This window comes from Serinus canaria, chromosome 9, assembly GCF_022539315.1.
Source record: "Serinus canaria isolate serCan28SL12 chromosome 9, serCan2020, whole genome shotgun sequence".
NCBI classification, from domain to species: Eukaryota; Metazoa; Chordata; class Aves; order Passeriformes; family Fringillidae; genus Serinus; species Serinus canaria.
Window position 1 is genome coordinate 22519260 of NC_066323.1, and position 19965 is coordinate 22539224.

Genomic DNA, 19965 nt, shown 5'->3' on the forward strand with positions numbered 1-19965 from the left:
GCAGACACTTTCATCTCCACTGTAATTGCTTATTTTCCCTCAGGCAGTTCATTTGATTGCCATTATCATAAAAATATACCTCTTGATGCAGCCTAACATGTTGGTTCAAGGACTCTTCAAATCCTTCTGAATTTCCCTCCTGTAATCAAAGCATTTAAGTTTTCTGTCTTCATAGAAGGTAAGAGATTCTGGGCTTATAATGGGGAACTGAGCTTTTGGGAGCTGAGGCAGCTATTTCTGTGTTTTACCACGGCTTCAGCTCTCAGCTGGATGAACGTTTGTGCTGCTAAACTAAATCACTGGACAGCAACACTCGCCCCCATTGCCCAACAAAATCCCATTTCTTATAGAAATCAGCTACTAACTTAGAGCTCCTCAGACAATGGTCTAAATGATAGGACAGTTTAAGAGTGGGTTTGAATTATAAGCTTCTGAAGAAAAACAATAAAGGAAATCTTAGCATGCAAAAATCAAATATTTCATGCAAAAATCAAATTTTTTCATGGCAAAATCAAAACTCATGGATCAAAGCCTGATTGGAATTTGTTCTGTCATAGTGTGTATGGGGAGTTGCTGGTGCTGCCAAAAGGAGGACCCACTGCTGTCTCTGCCCCCTCAGGCCCCTGCCCACAGGGGCTGTGATGATGAAGGTATTTTTACTCCAGTTTGATACTTCAACTCAAGACTGAGCCCAGGCTGGGAGACCCAGGAGCCTTGCTATGAATCTTGCCAGGTTAATTCAGAGCTGGTTGGATCTCTGGAGTTCTTTTCTAAACTAGAGGCATGGGCAACACAGAATTAGCTGCCTCTCAGTCTAGTCCAATAGGGAGCTCATACTATGGGTTTAGAAAATACCTTATTCATGTCCATTTAAAAATCCCTTGCAAAAAAAGAGATAAATTAACCACTGGTCAAGAGTTGCCTTTGGCCCTAATAAAGCCAGTGAAATGAATTCCAAACAGATTTTCTAGAAGAATTGACTGAGTTCAGAGGAAGTCCAGAATAGAAGAGCTGAGGTCCCAAATGATAATTCTACCCTAAATACACTCTGAACAAGTGAAACAAATGGAGAGCTAAGTGCAGTGTGGAAGTAGGCTTCTCCTGTGTAGGGATTTCTCCTGTGCCTGGAGAGAAGCCCTGCTGGTGGTCAGCTTGTAAGAAGCAGCATGAGTGGCTTCTCCACCCACTATTCTCCAGAATGTCCCAGCCAGGTAAGTGGCAGAGGGGTGTTTATCACATGAAGGTGATGAAAATGACAGGGCATAATGAAGCAGACTTCCAATATTTTTGTTCTCAGAGTTATTCAGGAACTCATGCCAACTGTCTCAGAGTTATAACCATTATATCAGATTCAAGTGTGCCATTAAAACCTTCTCTGCCTGGATGGAAGGATTACTGTCATACAAATGAGAGTCCCAGCCATCACCCCAAACCTACCCTGCATGGGACATAAAATCCATTTTTGTGTCTTTGCATCCCCCAAGGAAGTGCTGGCACCCCCAGCGAGGTGAGAGGCAGTGACACAGCAGAAGTCATAACTCTGCAATGTCAGATGTCAAGGCATCAGGAACATGGGCACACAGAGACATGACCCAGCAGTAGGCATTGCCAGTCTGATGGGAGAATGAAAACCAAGCCAGCCAATATGAAGGCTGCTAAAGGATTGCTGTCAGATCAGAGTCCTTGTCCTGTTTTGAGGGCCAGTCTGTTCTGAAATTGATCAAAGAAAGCCTCTGGGGAGATTCAATAAGACAGGGAATGGGACAATATTCTTTTATTAGGTGATATATTCTGGTCAGGACAATGTTACTATTTCAAAAGTGTAGAGGGTGATCTTGTCCCCCAATAAGTTGCAGCTGTTTCGTTGCTGAAGACTGGAGGTGGGCCTGATCTTAACAGGCCACACCTGCAATCAATAAGAACTAGTGCTAGATAAGAGTAAGGAAAGAGGAGGGAGGAGAGTCAGATTGCTGCGAGGACATGGAGAAGTCAGTGTGAAGAGGAGCTGCCTGTGAGGAACATCAAGCAGGTAGGAAGCTCTGATAATATGAAATCCTTGTGCTGTGATGATGATAGAACTCGAGTTATCTAAGATAACACAAAAGCTCATGGCATTTAGATTTCTAATCCAGAAAGTGTAATAAGTGAGGCAGAGGGAGAGTTGTTATGGAGAGGTTTGTCTGTAGGAAGAGCACTTTGGCAACCATTCCAGGAATAGACAGTGCACACATAACACAGAAATTCCCACAAACTGCTGGGTCTCTGATGAGATCCCACAACTGACCTTTGTGGGGTGAGAAAGTCTAGAGCTTTCTTCCTGACATCACAAGTTAGTTATTCAAGATGGGTCAGTTCTTCAGTCAAGAAATACTTCAAAACTGAGAAAAAAACCCAAAGTACTTGTACTTTTGGTACAATTATTCTTTTCATTAACATCAAAATGCTATTCTTGTTAACCAGCATATTTTCAACCAAGGTGTCAACACTTACATGCATTAGTATGCTTTCACTTCTAGCCCCTGTAATTAGATGATGTATACATAGATAATAGCTATACAACACAGACTAGATTGTATAGTCAGAGACAAATATGGCATTATTGTCATCTATTGCTACACTTTACACTGAAAATATAAATGCAGATCAAGGCTTTGAGCCTGTAAGCACAGAGTGTTGTGAACACAGGCTTAAGAAACAATAGTGCTCTGGATTCCTTTAATAAAGATTGATGACCAGATTGCTTTCCTGCTTCCTGCTTTGTTAATATGGTACCAGTCTTCAAAGAAATCACAGTACACATTTTCTAGACTAATTTCAATATTCATTCAGTACCTGCCCTCTTGCATGTGTTCTTCCTGCAGCATTATATCATCCAGATGATTTCCTGGCTTTTCTGATTTACTTCTTCATGATAGATTTAGCTCTTTTGAGTAGGTAGTTTTTTCACAAATATCTTCAAAACTCTGCCTTGCAATCAGTTTTTTATAAAGAGAACTCAGCAGTTTTTTTCTATTAACAGAGAAACTGAGCAATACATGTTGCCACCCTTCCACAGAACTAGCTGGATGTCTAAGAACTGGGCACACCCAGTGTGCTGCATACTCCTTGGCTGGCATTGCCACTTACCCACCACTGCAAAACCCAGGTGTTGCTCAGCCTCTACCAAGAGCTCTTTTCCTGTAAATCCCCCAGACACAAACTGTCCAATACAGGTGAGAAAATGGCAGATTAAAACAAGAAATAGGCATCTCTTTACCTAGCATGGCATGGCATTTAGCAACAATTAAAGACAAATAGTTCTAGGAGTAATTCCTTCCAGCAACTTACTCCCAGTTGTTATTTGCAAGTCAAGACCTGGTATTTGAGTCATCCTACAAATGGCAAATTGCAACACCTCCATGGGCAGGAGTCAAAAGCTCCCAAACCCACACTAACCTGAGCATTTTAGGATTCTGAATGGGTCAGGCATCAGAACAGTCCCAGGCAACCCTCACTAGGTCATGTCACAGAACTTAATTTATAGACAGTAATGTGCCCTGTTCAGTGCAAATGTCTGAGGCTGCAGGCAGGTGACAGCTGCAACATCAGGGGCTGCTGCAGCCTAGATCTGCAGAGTGCAGAAAGAAGGGAGAGGGAAGCTCACAGACTGCCAGCCTCACTTGCTCCTGTAGCCATCAGTTCCTCAGCTCTGCAGTCAAGACCAAGTTAATGAATTTGTGAAATAAAAATAAAGCTCCATGAATGGATTAGGCTGAGCAGTTGCAGTTACAGCTGCAGAACTGATTCTGCACCACACCATGTGGTTTTTTCCTCACAAAAACAAGCTGAAAAATCTGGAAAATCTATGTTCTAAAATGAGCCATTTGTAGAGGATTCATCATGTTTTACGTTTGGAAACACTGCTGTAGAATATTTTAAATCCCTTTGAAAGCTCAAAGCATAATAAAAAAAAATTCAGCCATGAAGAATAGTTTAAAACATTTTTACAATAATAAGCCAATTTTTCCCCAGTGTGCATATCAGACAATGAGAATATTTTGGTTTGCCTTTGCCTATTCACCAAGGCAGTTCTAAGCACTTGCAAGCTCAAGCTTGTGCATGTTCATCTGTCAGCACTAAACTTGCTTTGATCATCGCTTCTCCTGTCCACTGCACTGAGTCTGTCTTGCAGAAGTAACCTGCAAAAATCTCTTTCCAACCAGCAGTAAAAGCAGAGCAGGTCAGGATAAGGGAGAATGCTGTCCCAAAAAGTGCAGTTTAGGCAAGAAATGTGAATGTTTCAAACTGGGAAGATGTCAGTGCATCCCAAGCTTCATGTTGTTTGGCATTAGTAATTGGACTGAGACCAGCTTGATTGTCTATGATTTAGCTTTAAGTCAAGGCAGGACACAAAGCTTTCTTCTGAGTCATTAAGGGTTAGCTACCAGTTCCATAGCCTGTCAGATGCTCCCTTTAGCTCCCCACAAAACCAGTTCTTTCCAACAGAGTGTGATACAGATTGAAAATGGTTCCAAGAAAACAGCCATGTGCTTGTGGAATATATCAAATTAGAAAATCTGTTTTTCTCAGGCTCTCAGCTATGGGCCAGACCACACTGGACTGTCTACTGACTTCCAGGGTGTCCCATTTTGTTCACTGACTTACAGGGTGTCTCAATCCTTACATCCTCTCAGTGTTTACTGTTTAACCATGGTCTCCAAATCACACATACTAAAGCTCAGGTGAGTCACAACATCAAGAAAAACAAGATTAAGCCTGTTTATCCCATCTGCTCCATGCACAGAAAACCAGTTGCACAGCCCCAGGACAGTGAAAGCTGTAGAGTGTCGTGGAAAGCAGCCAACTTCCTTTTTGCTGTGCTCTCCATCTGCCATCTTGCCTTCACTGCAAATTGGTGCTAACAGTATTTTATTGCTTTTTTCCCCATCTGAGCTATGTACTGGTTTCCTAGGAAAATCTCACCCAGCAATCTTTCCTACAAATAGAAGTTCACTTTAGTTCACACTTCCTAGGACAGTGTTGACAGACCAGGAAAGCAGTATGTTGCTTCATGTCTTGACAACACTGTTGAAATAATAATACTGGAAACTCTTCTCCCAACTATTGTACTGAAGTACTGTGTACTAGAAAATAAAGGCTTCCCTATATTTGATCTAAGTCATTCAGGATTAAATTAATTCTCGATATTTCCAGTTCAAACTGGGAAAATTAATTTCTGGTTTTCTAATTGACTACAGTTCTACATCCACACGGAAAACATCTGTGTCTTCTGTTGCTTTAAATTAAATAGCTTCCATCATATAATGCTGGGACCCTTCCTCAAGTAAATCATTTTAGCTTTGGACAACTCTTTCCTTGCATAAATCTACTCTTTTTTTTTTTTTTTTAATCTTCAAGAAACTGTATCTCTATTTATCTGCTATCTCCAAGTAAGCAACTTCTAATTAAGGCAATATTAATGCTATCTGTATTACACATTTTTATACCCTGATCATTTTCATGTCAGCAGCTGCAGCACAGCTCTTTCTATGGATTATTATTCTCCTACCAGTAGTTCAAAGCACACACAAGACTGGTTTGATTCCATTTAAACTCCATGCAATTTTTATTTTAAGTAATAGTATTTGTGTTTCTGCTTCCAAGGATCCCAGGTTCTGTAGGTAACATCCACTTGAACAACAGCTAGGAAAAGGAGGATTGAAAAACAATCTGAATTTCTCCACAGCTTTTTCCTTTATCACATAAGCCTATGTGGGTCATCTCTGCATTATTGCTGAAGCCCTTTCCTTCCATTTCCTGCAAACCAGTGAATGGATATGAGATATGATTTCAGGAAACACAAATTTTCCTATGAGTTCCACTGATAATCTGCATTATTCCAGGAAAATTTGCTTGCTTAGGGAGCCCTAAACAGAAATGAAAGCAATGTTTCCAATGAATCCTAACTTTGGCAAACCATAAATGCCCATGGTGGGTTTGAATCAATAACTAATTTCATTTTGTGGAGAGAGGATCTGTAAAGACTGTAAGGCTAATCAAAAAATTTTGAAACAGGACCACTAGAGACAGGCTCTTAAAGCTCTGTGAAGTGGCTGGTGACCTCAGCTGTCATTTCACAGATTTCTTTTAGGACCCCTGTTTTCAAACAGGGGTCAGGACTCATAAACTGTTTGGGTTTAAAATATGATGTGCAGCTTTCACCAGAAGCAGCGTTCTCCTCTCTTGACATGCCAGAAATGTGAATATTCCTTTTGAGCTCAAGGGATCCTCAATGCTGTTTGCAAGGTCTGAACTTGCTTGTAAATCAGCACCTTCTGGATCAGGTAAAGGAAGTGAGATGAAGCTGCTCAGTTACTGAAACACCAAGGCCCTCACCTTCCCAAACACTTGCTACAACTTTCCAACAGGAAAGGATCATCAGCTCTCATGTTGAAAGCAAACAGAAATTACTTCATTATGTGAAAAACCCCACATTTTAAGACTGCTTATGTGTAGGTAACTCACTTCTGTAACTGGTTTCACATCCACACTAGCTTGTTTTACTACTTATTTTCCCAGGGAGCAGCAGAAACATTTAAAATCCAGGATGTTTGAAGAGTGGTATTCTCTCAGACAGGAGCTCTTTGAAACCAGTTTTACCATTCTGCATTTTCAAAGGTAGGAATGTCCAGGATGTTGTCTGATGTTCTGGTTCTTGTGAGGAGAACACAGGAAAGGGGATACATTTATGCATCTGCACCTCAAAATTCCTGAGTTTAGGAGAAAATTCACAGGTTTTAAACTGACAGAAAATTGCTCAAATGAAGAGACTGCATGTTAATAACTTTGAATGGCTGCTTGCTAGGAAAGGCCATAAGCAGGCCAACAGACCACTGGCAACACTGGCTGACAAGCTTTCCTCTTAGTCTTACCCAGAATTTAGTGATAGGCCCATTTTTTCATTTTTGTTGTGTTCTAAATTGAACTTCTCAAACTAAGTCTCCCCCCAAGACTCCCTGAGAGATCTACACATCTCCTCTTCCCTCCCCATACAGATTTGCCTTTTAAGCTGAATCAGTTTAAGCTACAGAGAGTGTGAACTCTTCCATGGGCAGGAAGGGAACATGGCAGAAAGGAGCTTTCCTGGCCACATGCTTTTATGGTCCCACTTGCATCACCACATTCATTTTGTGAGCTGTAAAGTTCATTTATTTCAAATTCCAAGAACAATACATGAGATGTTCTTGTAAGTATCCTTTAGACCTCGGAAACTTTGCTCTAGTTTATACACCACACTTTTGGAAGCAGAGACAAAAGCCAAACTAGAGAAAGCAGGAAAGACATACATATGGAAACTGAGGAACTTCGTGGCTTTGGGAAGAGCAGAGGTGTAGCAAATAAGAAACAGAGAAGAAGCAAAATGCAAGAACTGGACCAAGCTTTTAAATAGAACAATTATGTGAAAAGACAGAGCAGAGACAAGCTGTATCATAGATGTTGCACCTCCCTTCAAGGATAATTGTGCCTCCCTGAATTGCTCTAATGGAACAGCAAACACAGAGAATGGAAGGCACTTACATCCTATGGCAGTGGAGGCACAAATTACACAGAAAGGTGTGAGTGCTCTGGGAGCAATATGAACCTTCATAAAACAAGGCTACATAATGCTACTAAAATTAATGAAATGAACTGGTAAAACCAGCATCAAACAGGGCTCCAGGTACAAGGCTTGAGACATCAACTTATCCAATTCAATTTAAGATGAAAAAAAGGATTCAGTTCTGGAATCTCATTGTTTGACAGATGCAAACAACAGCTAATTCCCCACAGCTCATAGTCATGCAAAAAATATTTCCACTGCTGCTTTGAACTTTTGAGCTGTAGTTTTTGAGCTGTATCTATGTGGCAGACAATCCTAGGAAGGGCTGAACAACTTTAAGTTGCATTGTCTTCAGATGAATCAATAAATAACTTTTGTTACACTGTATATAAAATTTATTGTACCGTCATATAATTTAAAACCTATCATAATACGTATAAGGAGTGAGTGAACTTATATTTGTGTATTTGGTATTGTTAGAGATTGATAGAAAAATTATGCTATAAAATTAATTTTCCACTGAAGGATGTTCCAAAATTCCTTTAAAGACGACTGGCAGCTTTTAAAGCTGATGTGAATCATGTTGAAATAGATTTTTTTTCTGAACATTTTCTTGTGATGCTCAAATATCCCCATGTAAAGGAGACAGAATTTGCTTTAAACTGTTGGAACACGGATGATTACAGTCCCTGCAAAGAGCTCTTCTGACTACACCATGAATGAAAGCACAATCCCAACTCAAAAAGAAGTGGCTCTGACCTCAGTGTGGCACTGTATCTTCTCAGAAGTTCTCTCTTCTGTTTCTCCAGCAGTCCTTCTTACAATACTTCCTTGGCATTCCTGTGCAGAGATACAGGAAGAAATTTTTAAGTCAGTTTGCCCTTTAGAAAACAAGGAGTCACCCATACAATTTCTTTCAGTCCACCTGCCCATGGGGAAAAAAAGCTGTCTTGATTTAACTGAAAAGTAAAAACATGGAAAACTAAAAGCAGGTTTCAAAATGAGGCTCTCAGACACTAAGAATCACCAGAATGAAGTTGACTTTCTGTATTTGAGTAGAAACTTAACTATATAATATAAATGGGTTTCACAAGTCCCATGCTTCACTTAACACAGGGATGGACAGGACTCACTTAAGACTTGAGTTTATTATTGTCTTTGGGTTACAAAGAGGGAACAAGCAACTGTATTAGACACCAAATAGCCATGTGTCCATGGAGAAGTGAGGGCAGGCTGGTGGGGAGTTGCACAGCCCATGCTCCCCTGCCAGCAGGCAGCCATTGCAGAACCCATGGCCTCATTTGGGTACCACTCTGGGTTTGCAGGAGGAAAGGATCTTCTGCTGTTTCTCAGTCAGGTAAACTGACAGGAACAAGTTTCTCACTTCTTCTGCATGCCTCTGAAGTTAACTGGTCTTTCTTTTAGGTTCCTATCCCCCTACTCTTTCCAAATCCATCTGTCTCAAACCTGTTTTCACCTGGGGATGATGTTCCTGCCAACTGTCTTCTGTGTTTGTCCTGATCATCAGACACCAGATCACACACTAAGAGGCATCAGGGGTAGGTAAATGTCCAGCTCCCAGTTAAACCTAAAAAGAAGGCAACAAGCAGCAGAATGTCTTCAGCTCTGGGAGTACATACCCTGGTCTCAGTTCAATGCAAGGTCTTCATTAAAACTTTGGAAATAACAGACATTCAGGTTTCACATGGGTGGTATCTCTGGAGGAAGAGGAATTTGCCATAACAAAGAGGTTTTTGTTACCTTTGTGATAGATGCATAGCTTCTCATCTACAACATGAGACATGAAAACCTTGAAATAATATTTCAATTGCCAGATCATCTAGCTCCAGCTTCTCTGAAGTCCTATTCACTTCCACAGTAAGAATTACTATTAGTGCAGTAGAGATCTTATTGACTTTAGCTGAATTCAGCCTCAACATGAGACGGAGGGGCAAATCTCTCTCCCCAGAGAAAGTAACAGTATAAATAAAAGGGACACCAAATGAGAGAAAGTGCAAAAGAGAAAGTATGAAAAGAAAAAAAAACACAATTACACTGAGATTAGTCCTTAGGGGGTGGTCAGAGCTGCTACTTGTCTCTGCTTGAAAAACACTGAATCTTTTGTTTCAGTTCTCAGTGATTATCTGTAAGATGTAACAGCTCAAGCACACATCATGGCCACAGGGAGTGTGGGATATGGTAGTGCAGATGGATACCAAGCTGAGTAGCTGAGTAGCTTCTTTCATCACAAGAAAAGGCAAAATAAGTACTTAGCACAAGTAGTTTTGCTCCAGTCCCTATATTCTTCATGTGTGACTACACCAGGAAGCAGCTGTCACTTGTTGTTACTTGTGATCCTACAATAGTTTTTCACCATAGACTTTTTATATCTAGAAGTGCCTCCAAAGTGGGTCCACATAATTCATAGAGAGAGGAGATACTGTGCTGAGTAAAAAGTTGCTGACTCCTCTGTTCTTCTCACCATAGACTGCACAAAGCATCCCAGATCTGCAATTAATGGAACTCAGGGATAAACTGATTGCAAACACATCATTCAGAGGCATTACTGGATTTTTAAAGCTTAATCATTTGCTAATTCAGGAACACAAATAACTAATTGTACTGTTTCTAGCTCAGATTACGTCTGAGAATGGATATTGAGGCAATTGGGAAAGAACACTGCCTTTGCTTTTATTGTGGGAAGCATTCCCTGAGCATAATGCCATTGGAAATGGCTGAAGGGGTTTGCATCTGGTTAGGGAGGAAGTTACAAGCATAATAATTAGAATCGAATTAGCTGCTCTCATCCTGAGCCAGGCAAGCCCATCACATTCCTTTTCCCAGCTGCCCTCTGGTGGAAGGCTCTGCAGAACAGCCCCGAGCAGGAAAAACTTGATGCTGGTTGTGTATGGTTAACTTGTGACTTAATCCAGGAAGGATTGAACTAGGATCAACAAACTGGGAGCAGATGCCCCCTGCCCAGAGGCAGGAGAGCCCTTTGAGGCTGAGCTAGAGCAGCTGACACCCCTTGAGCACAGCAGCTCTCTTTCTGTGGTCACCAGGTTTCTGACAAGTGGGTTTTATGTTCAGTACTTCTAAAACTGAGCAGGATTGTTTACAATACCTTAAAGTAAGTTCTCCATGTTAATCTGAGAGGGGCTCTCTAGTTGTAATTACTATAATAATTAATTTTTTTTTTTCTCTGCCTTCTTTCTGAGTTTGGCTACATGCTGGCACTATTTTGTCTCCAGAGAGACCAATGGAATCTTTAATTGGGCAGCTCCATGCTTGGTGCCCTCCACTGGAGTCACTCACCAGTCCATCCCCAACTTCTGCACATAGGAAATGGCTGTGGGGTCATGTCTCAGGAAGCCCACAGAAGCTCAGTCCATGACAGAGGAAATTATAAATACCAGGACAGAAACCCTATCCAAGGGCAAACCTGCAGGCAAAAGTCATGGCCACACAAGGTGAAGGGCTGAACATTCAGGACAGCAAGGACAGGTGAGCAAGCAATAGGCTCAAACTTGGCACACAAACATTTGAGGGACTGGGCTCTATGGGTAGGAAGTAATTTTCCTCCTTTCCCCCATCCCCACAGAAAGAAAGAGGCAAGACCAAGCAAGACAGAGGAAAAGACCTAGCAGTGAGGGGGCAGCTCAGCATGGCAGGTCAATGTTTAGTTTTTGAAGAGGGAGAGCCTGATTTCCACTGCTGTCAGTCACCAGTGGTGCCACAGCTCCTCTCCTGTGTCCTGGTGGTGCCCTGTCCCCCTGCACCACCACAAAGCCCTGAACTGTACTGGGAACCGGGGTCCTAAAGCTCCCTTCTATACCTACACCAAAAATGTATAAAAGGAGCACCACATCTCTTCTCTACTTTAACGGTATGGAGCCACTTTGGCATCAAGACATAAAATGCTTGCAGCAAAAACTATTGAGTATCACCAGTAAAAAGTAACATAAAAACTATTGAGGATCAGCAGTAAAAAGTAACATAACATCCTTATGTGTTCACACAGTTCTGTACAAGTGGATGGGTGGAGCCAAGTGGAGCTGAGAGGTCAGGCACAGCTTGGGAAGTGGGACCACGAGATGTGGACTGCAGCACCCCCTGTATTGTTGGCCACTCTCCAGCCATTTCCCACCACACACATTTATGTGCGTGATGAGTGTTCCTGCAGCCTCTGAGTTCAGGACAGATAACGAGTTCAAAACTCAGCATTAGATCACAATCTCTTCCATGACTCCCCCAATCACACATCCCTGGGTTACCTGATTGCCCTTCCTGCACAGACAGATCCAGTAACACTCACCCAGAGACGCTTCCCTTTGCAGGAACCACTTGTGTCACCTGTACTCTGGATCAGCAGGGACACTCCCTGCACTTGGCCTGCTTAGCTTTAACAGAGGGCCTCCATATTCCTGGGGCCTCCTCTCAACTGAAAACAAGCAGTTCCACACTGACCTGGCCCCTCCACCCAACAGCAGTGGTGCTTAACAGTCTCTGGATCTTTAACAGTTCCCTGGGTGCTTCCACACTCACCTCCCCAAACACATGGAGCCTGGTTGGGGCTGTGGGTAGGGCTTTGTTTTCTTGCCCACATGGTTTACAGAACTGCCTTTCTTTGCTCCTTTGCATTTGCAGGCACTAGGCATCCTTGGGGTTATGAGTGGTGTGGGAGTTTCAATGAGAAAGATTTATTGTAGAGATAAAAGGATCCTGTTTGACATCAGAGACGCTGATGATGATTTTTGGTAGTATTTTTCATGGTTTGAGATTTGGACATTTTTCATAGAGAATGATTTCTAGTCCATTACTTTTATAAAGGATTTTAAGAAATCTCTCTTGAGATGTAAAACACATATGAAAATTTATCAGTGAAGATGTAAATCCTATACTTGGCTGCCATGCCTTCTGTCCAACTAGAGATGAGATGAGAGTGTCAAATTTTGGTTCTTTAAAAAGCTTTACAACTACACTCTGAGGTGATAAAGGCACTTAGTGGTTTGTATTATTTCAGTTTTTCATGTTGGTATTATATGAAGAGGTTTCAGGTAAGCTGTACTTAGGCATTGACACAAGCCTTTTTAAATCTACACACACAATTCTGTAACAGATCAACAAAATTCCCAGATGCATAAAGCCTTTAGACCACAAACAAGGCAAGAACACCAAGAAAGGAAAGCATATTTTTCACCACATGTTTTCAGCAGAATCAAAGGGCATGACTCAGTTTCCCTTTAGTCCTTGGGAGCACAAAGGACCCTGGTTTGCAAGCTGAGCAATAAAACAGCTTCCAGTCCCCCACTCACAGCACCACCACAATGAGCCCTTCATTAGTCGCCACTTCCCGTCAAACTGTTAAAGGGGACACAGGTTTACCAAACAGCTAATCCTTGATAATGAAAGGTTTCCAACAAAGCTGCCTTTCCAGGGAGTCTGGGCACTTTCACATTTGCAAGAAGTGAATAGACAAAGTGGTTCAGGAAACATGCCAAACAGTAGCTCATGCATTGAAACACAAAGGCCTGCAGTCTTCAGGGAGCTAAAGAAAAATTACAGTAGTGTTTTGCGTTCTTGCTTGTCATCATAATTACTTTCTCCTTCACTTTCTTTCATATCATTTAATGAATAGTCTTCCAACTAGAGAATACACACACACTTGTCCTTAAATTTCATTTGCAAATACAAATCAGTTTCTGCAGTACCTTATCCCACTCTCCATGTGAGCCTGGTTCCCTCTTTTTTGCTGTGGGCCTCTTCTGGATGTGTGCCACTTTTCTATCAGAGCCTATGCAACTGTAACATCGTTGACTGCCACCCTTTCATTTCTTCAGGGTTTTGTTTTAATTTGGTATTTAAAAGGTCAAGAATTGGATCTTTTCCTCCTGGGGTCTATTTTAAGGTGGCTTTGTTTAGTCAGATGCAATTAGGCATTTAAGATCCAAGATAAGTATTTTTCCTTTAAAAATGTAAAAGCAACGCATATTTGGATTTAGGTAAAGAATGTCAGGATTCACATCAAAGCATGAAATATAAGGGTTATAGAAACAGCTTTTCTTTTTGACAGAAGGTCATGGCAAAACAAATTTGGGGCAGCTGAAGAACCAGTTCACAAGGAGGAGCTGTAGGGAGGACAAGTTGGAGTATGGAAGCACAAGCTGTATTTAATCAGTGCACAGTGGAGCCCTGGGAAGGACCGTGTCACCCTTGGTCACCTTCCCTGCAACTGGTCAAGGAAGCAGGAGGAGAGCACAGCTTGTGTGCATTGTATCTCATAAAAGACAGATGCAGGAAGCAGTACTGGCCATTACTGACTTACCCATCTATCCCTTCTTTTTTTTCTCTCCAAGGGAATATGAAGGTGCTGTTGACTTCACTGGGAGCACATCCTTGTGTGCATGGTGGGGCAGAGAAAGGGAGCTTGTTGGAAAAGTGTAACTGGTGTAACTCAGCACTGAAAATCCTGGAGACAGAACTAGGCTGACATCTGATGGTTTAAGCTCAAGTCAGAGGATGATTATGCTACTGCTCATGCTGGCTGCTGACAGACAACTCCACTTCCCACAGCAGTCACTTTAAAGAAGGGGCTTTTATGTCGACACCCATCTGGGTATAACCAGTTTATATTCCTGAATTAGGCAGATCACGAGTTGAGCTCCCAAAGTCCCTGTCTGGAGTTCCTTCTAATGCCTGGATGCCAGCAGCCAGCAGAGGGCAAGCTGCCCCCACTTCATTTCCTTCAAAAATATCTGAGCGTTTTTGGAGATAGGTCTGGGGCAAGACAGTAACCCACCAGTGTTGGGAAAGAAAGATGAACCACAAACAAAGTGTGTCTCCAAATCAGGCTTCTGGATAACTATTTCAACCGAAATAGTCCTTTATCTTTCAAAAAAACATCTTTGTGAGACAAAGGTAACAAACCTTATTTTTTATTTTCTAAACTAAGGCTTGCAGTGAGAGGGTACTGATGAAACCTGCCTGAAGCTACAGGTACTGGAGGTCTGTGCTCTCTGTATGATGCCTGAGAGGTTTTTGTGCTGAGTGACCAGCCATAACGTGGTGCTGCTGAGGACATGAGGCTTTGCCAGGAGGCACAGATATCTTGCCAAGAAGCTCTAGCTTGAGGGACAGGTCACTCAGGTGAGAGCCTGCTATTGTAGCAGTTTGTTGGCCTCTGGGCTGAATTAGACCCACTGCCTGTAGGTGTACAGGCACAGTCTGTCAGCTCAGCCCCCACAGTGACACAGGACTGCCCTCTCTGGGCAACAGAGAGCAGCCAGGAGAGTGCACCACCCTGGTATCCAACCTGCTGCTTTGGGGTGCTCAGCTATTCTGTACCATGTCCATCTCTGAGGGTCAACCTTATCAGCATGTCTGCTTCCCCTCAGCTCACCCACCTTTTTCCCAGAGCCTTACTGACTCCTCAGGTGAATCTCACACACATCAGCTGAGGTGCAGAGGAGCTGCTGAGCCCTTCCCTTGTGGCCTCCTTCTACAAAGTGCTTGGGACTGACATGCTGGAAACTAGCCAGCACTTTTCAGCTCTACATCCCTTTCACTCCCACCCATGACCAGCATTTGGAATGTCTCTACTTCATGACAGAGATGTACAAAATTGTATTAGTGCTTTGACTGAAAATACAGCAGAGAGAAAATAGGGTTGCTCAGCCTGCTGGAGAACACCCCACATTCCAACCAAGACAAATATATCCTTGCCTTAAAAGTCCAAGGCAAATAAGAGAGACTTGGGTCTCAATTCTTCTACAAGATTTTCTTCTTCTGGGGGAGCATATAAATCCCTTTGAAGATGTAAGGACTATGTCCCAGCAAATAATGTAAAATTAGCATTACTATCAGAGCAGTGTGACTCCTACAGCCCTTACAGCTATCTGAAGCTGACCATTTGCCATATTGGAGTCCTCTCTTCCTTGTTTATTTGTCACAGTAAAGTAATTGAACCAAAGAAGTTATATCATTTTCTCTCTTGGACTAAATGAATGAATAATTCTCATTTGCATTTGGCAGGCTAACACAGACCATTCACAAGTCTTGACAGAAATTGCATACAATGGTCTCTGTTTTGTTCAGCTCCACTGTCTAAATGTTAAAAGAGTCTCTACACATTACACTCTTTTACTGAAAGACAAAAGCTAAACTGTAACTGAGGTTTCACATCTATGCAGCATCTCAGTGCTTTGCTATACAATAGCTTGGTCCCCAAGAGACAGAGTTGATGAAGTCTGGTTTCCTATAGATTTTTGCCCCCTTATGTTTGTATAATTTTTCACCACATTAGCTCTGTTCCCACCCAGAAATGCTGACTGGGGCTTGTCATTAAAAACACACATTTGGAGAGTTCCCTTGGTAATACCACTAATTTGAATATTCCTTGATTACTTAACTGCCAATGTTTATAAAACTTGCAGAAAGCTTTGATAGTCTACTACCTCTCTTTTAAATTTGGATTAAAACTGTCAATAGTCTCAAAAGGTACGTGCAATGAAACAGACCTCTCAACTGCCTCATATCATTAGGAATTAAGCTAAAAACTTTCTAAAAAGTGATTTTTCAAGTTCTTTAGGACTGTAAAAGATGGTCCTTTGCCATTTCAGGCGTTGGAGTGTAAATTCTGACCCTGGCTACAATTGAATTCCCCCACTTCCCATTTTGGGATAGTCAGGACTCCCAATAACCCATTCCTTTCACAGATGGGATGGCAGCAGAGGTTAACTTTCCATGGACTGGTATGCACATAAGGACAGAAACATCCATACCCTCCTGGGATGCAGATTTTGATAAAAACTATTCCAACCCGACATGGGAAAAGAAAATCCTACTGAACTCTGAGCACTCAAACACTTTCAATAAGTGTCAATAAATGACTGGGAAGCTTGGCAGAACAGAAAGTGGTGTATAATGATCTGTAAAGTGTCTGTGTTGTGCCTAGTATGTGAATTAGAAAGGCTGGGCAGTGACCATTTTCAATACATAATATTTTAATGTAGGTGCTGGAGGAAGAGAGCACTGGATTCTTAGGGATTCTCTTTGTCAAATAATTGAAGGAGTTAACTTTATACACCTTCATATATTTTCTGCAGTGTCTACTGCAAGAGCTCAGTCTGAATTCATTTTTTTTACACAGATAAACTGCAGACATCAGCATGTAATGAAGAAACATCAACAAGGTCTAAAAAGTATGAGTATGCTCACCAGATCCAGGCTTATTGCACAGAACCTTCCTGGGCAGGGCTGCAAAGTGGGGACATCAAATGTAATGCAAAGTCTTTACAAGGAAATAGATCTAAGGCTCTTCTCAATTACTTTCCACCCTTCAAAATATTTTCATCAGGATGGTGATGATTAAGCTTTGTTTCCTGATGTATCTCCTGCTGTATACTGAACCAGAAGTCTTTAATGGACTGTAAATCTGTGTCTGGAAAGCAGAATCCTCATTCTCTTTGCAATATAGTGTGAATAATTACATAGATGATAACTGCAACATTCTTGCTACAAATAAGCAAATATAATATGAAATGTGTGTTTTAGCAATTCATCCTCCAAAGACTGAGCTCAAGTTTTCCTTATTATAATTTGAAGTACCTCATATATTTTTACATGCTGTCTACACTACAAAGTCTCAGAAAATGTTTCTCCAGAAAAACCTGGTGAAAACAGTGGTTTAATAACTTCATATATGTAACTTTTAAAGCAATATATCTTGCAGATTATGCATCTTAATTATGATCCTGAATTTGCCATGAGACACTCCAATGGCAGCTGAGTGAGTATAAAATTATTCATCAATTTCACCTAACCAAGAAATTTCTAGTATTTGTTTCCTCACTGTTCTGAATGCAATTCTTCTTCCCTGAATGCAAAAGGAAGAAGACCCTTTGCAATAGACCAATTTCAGTTTTATTTTAGAGGGAAACTGAAGCTGTCACTGGGTCAGCAGGTGGAAATTGTAGGATCCATGTACAGTGCAGTCCCACTGCTCAGCATCCTGACTTGCCACTTAAATTTAAAACTAGTGGACAAATTCTGATTTGAAATCATACTGGATCAGGTAAAGTGCCTGATGGGAGCACAACTTCCCCAGGGATCTTTCACTTTGTCACCTGAAGAAAGACAGGAACTGAGTTCAAGCAGAGAGAAAAGAATGGCTTTGGTGTCCCAGGCTAGCACAGCACTGAGGGGATGAGGGGTCTTTAAGCCATGCACTTTGCCCCCACTGAGGGACACTGCAATGGAGAGATGAACAAGTTACACCTCCTCAGTTCTGCTATAAACTCTAGAGAGTGAGAAAACCACCACCATAAGCTGGCAACTCCCAGGAAGAAATCCTCCTTCTGAGCATCCCAGTGCTCTTTATATGGTGCCTAGCACAGCCAAGTGTGGAAGAGGTTTTACAGCCACTTCTGGGAGCCAGAGAGAAGTTTGATAAGAGGATCCATGCTTACCCTGAAAGAATTTCCTACCAAGGTCACTGACATAGAAACCAAGAAAGAAAGAAGGATAAACAAGAGAAACCTGGAGCTGCCTGTTCCAGTGAGCACTTGGTTTGTCTCTCCTGCCCAATGAGTGAAGTGTGAACTGCTGAGCTCTGTAAGAATGGATAAAAAGCATGCATGCTGGAATAAAAACAGTTTGAAGCCTTCTGAAAATTGAGTGTGTTGCTTTGTCTGTCTCAACTACAGACATGTCAACACTGATGTGAAGGGGGGATATTGAAATGCATTCTACTCCCATTCTGAACCAGGAGGAGCTCCTGGCTTCAGGAGGAGCACCCTGAGTGGCAGCTCCTGTTTGTTACACAGCAACAAGGGGGAGCAGCTCCCAAATGGCTGCAGGAAGGCAGAGCAGCAGTGTGGGAAGGAAGCAGCTCTGAGCTGCCCTCAGGCAAAGCCCTTGTCCCCACTGGCCAGGAGCCCAGCAGTTTACAAGGCAGTTTCTATAGAAAGCGATTCTCTGCACCAGGCAGGCAAAGAGGACACTGCACAGGAACAGCTCTAACAAAAAAGGAGGTGACAGTGAGGCAAGCTAAATGTCATGCTGTAAACAGGGGCTCACTGTTAAACACATCTGCCTTTTATCTGCTGCTTCCAATGGATGCCAAGGAAAAGCCTGGGTCTGAGTCAATCTAGACTGAGAATATCTATAGGAAATGGTATTGTGGTTTTCTTTCAATCTTTGGGATCCATTCATTCCTAAAATAAAGGATAGACAATATATGAGTGTTAGGTTATCTACATTCAGTTCCTTGTTCTGCCTCAGACTTGCTGAATGACCTTGAGCAAATAATTCACTGTATTCACTTCTCACTCTCCTTTTACTACCTCACAAAAAGACACTGGAAAACTACATGCATGGAGAAGGCACTCAGACACCATGGAGATAAATTCTATACAAAACCCCCCCACAACTCTGTACAAAGAAGTACAGGCATATTTAAAGGAAAAGATAATGCTGTCCTGATCCACTATAAACTATGTGCTTTCCTGAACTTTGAGAAAAGCACATAGTTTATAGAGAGTTAGAATAGCATTATCCTTTGGGTTTTGTTCTTTATCATTAAAAAATTGCAAAGCAACAAATGCTTTTTATCATTCTATTTTCCTTCATTGCAAAGGATGTGGTTAGTCATCTTCTAAGTGCTGCTTTACCCTGAAAGCTTAATCAAGTTATCAGAAAGCTAAAAATGAATTTATTGCATACCAATGTCATGTTAAAATTAAATTTGACCAATGAAACAAACTCATTCTCTTGACTGCAGAGCAAATACCTGAGAAGTGCAATCACTGAATGGCAACAATTCCATCTGTTGAGAACTGAGATGCACGTACCACCTCTTCACTCTCTCTGCAACAGTCTTTGAAGTACCAGGATGAAAGCAAGTTCTAACTGCAGACAAATGAACCCAGATTCTCCCTTTGTTTGCAGAGCTTGCACTAACAGCAAACAGAGAATAACCAAAACTACACTTTACCAACTCAGGAGAAAATACTTGGCACAACTTCAAAATGGAAGACAACAAGGATCTGTAGCACCTTTGTTACCATAATTCAGGTTACAAACACACAAGGCAGATTATTTCATGGCCCTTTTTAGTGGCATTTAATCATAGACAGTGTCTGGGAATGCAGGACAAGAGCTCATCTCTATCAACTAGAAAGAGATTTCATTTATAATGGGAAATGCTGACTTTTGCTCCAACACTTGGCACAGCCCACTGCCTGTAATCCTGGGGGCAAGGATTACAGAAAATACTTCCTGCCCAGTCCTTTAGAAGGTGAGTACAGAACAGTGTCAGGGCATGTAACAGTATGTTGCATACAATAGACCTGCCATGAAAGTCTGGCCTTACACACAATTCTGGATGC

The 19965-nt window shown here is 41.8% G+C and overlaps 1 long non-coding RNA gene across 1 annotated transcript; it reads left to right on the top strand.

Annotated features, from left to right (window-relative positions):
* The first annotated feature begins 1961 nt into the window (after positions 1 to 1961).
* On the top strand, positions 1962 to 17350 carry LOC127059907 (uncharacterized). The gene is made up of 3 exons (XR_007778257.1): positions 1962 to 2029; positions 6559 to 6657; positions 16728 to 17350. It is a non-coding gene; the product is annotated as an uncharacterized LOC127059907 (long non-coding RNA).
* Positions 17351 to 19965: the final 2615 nt, after the last annotated feature.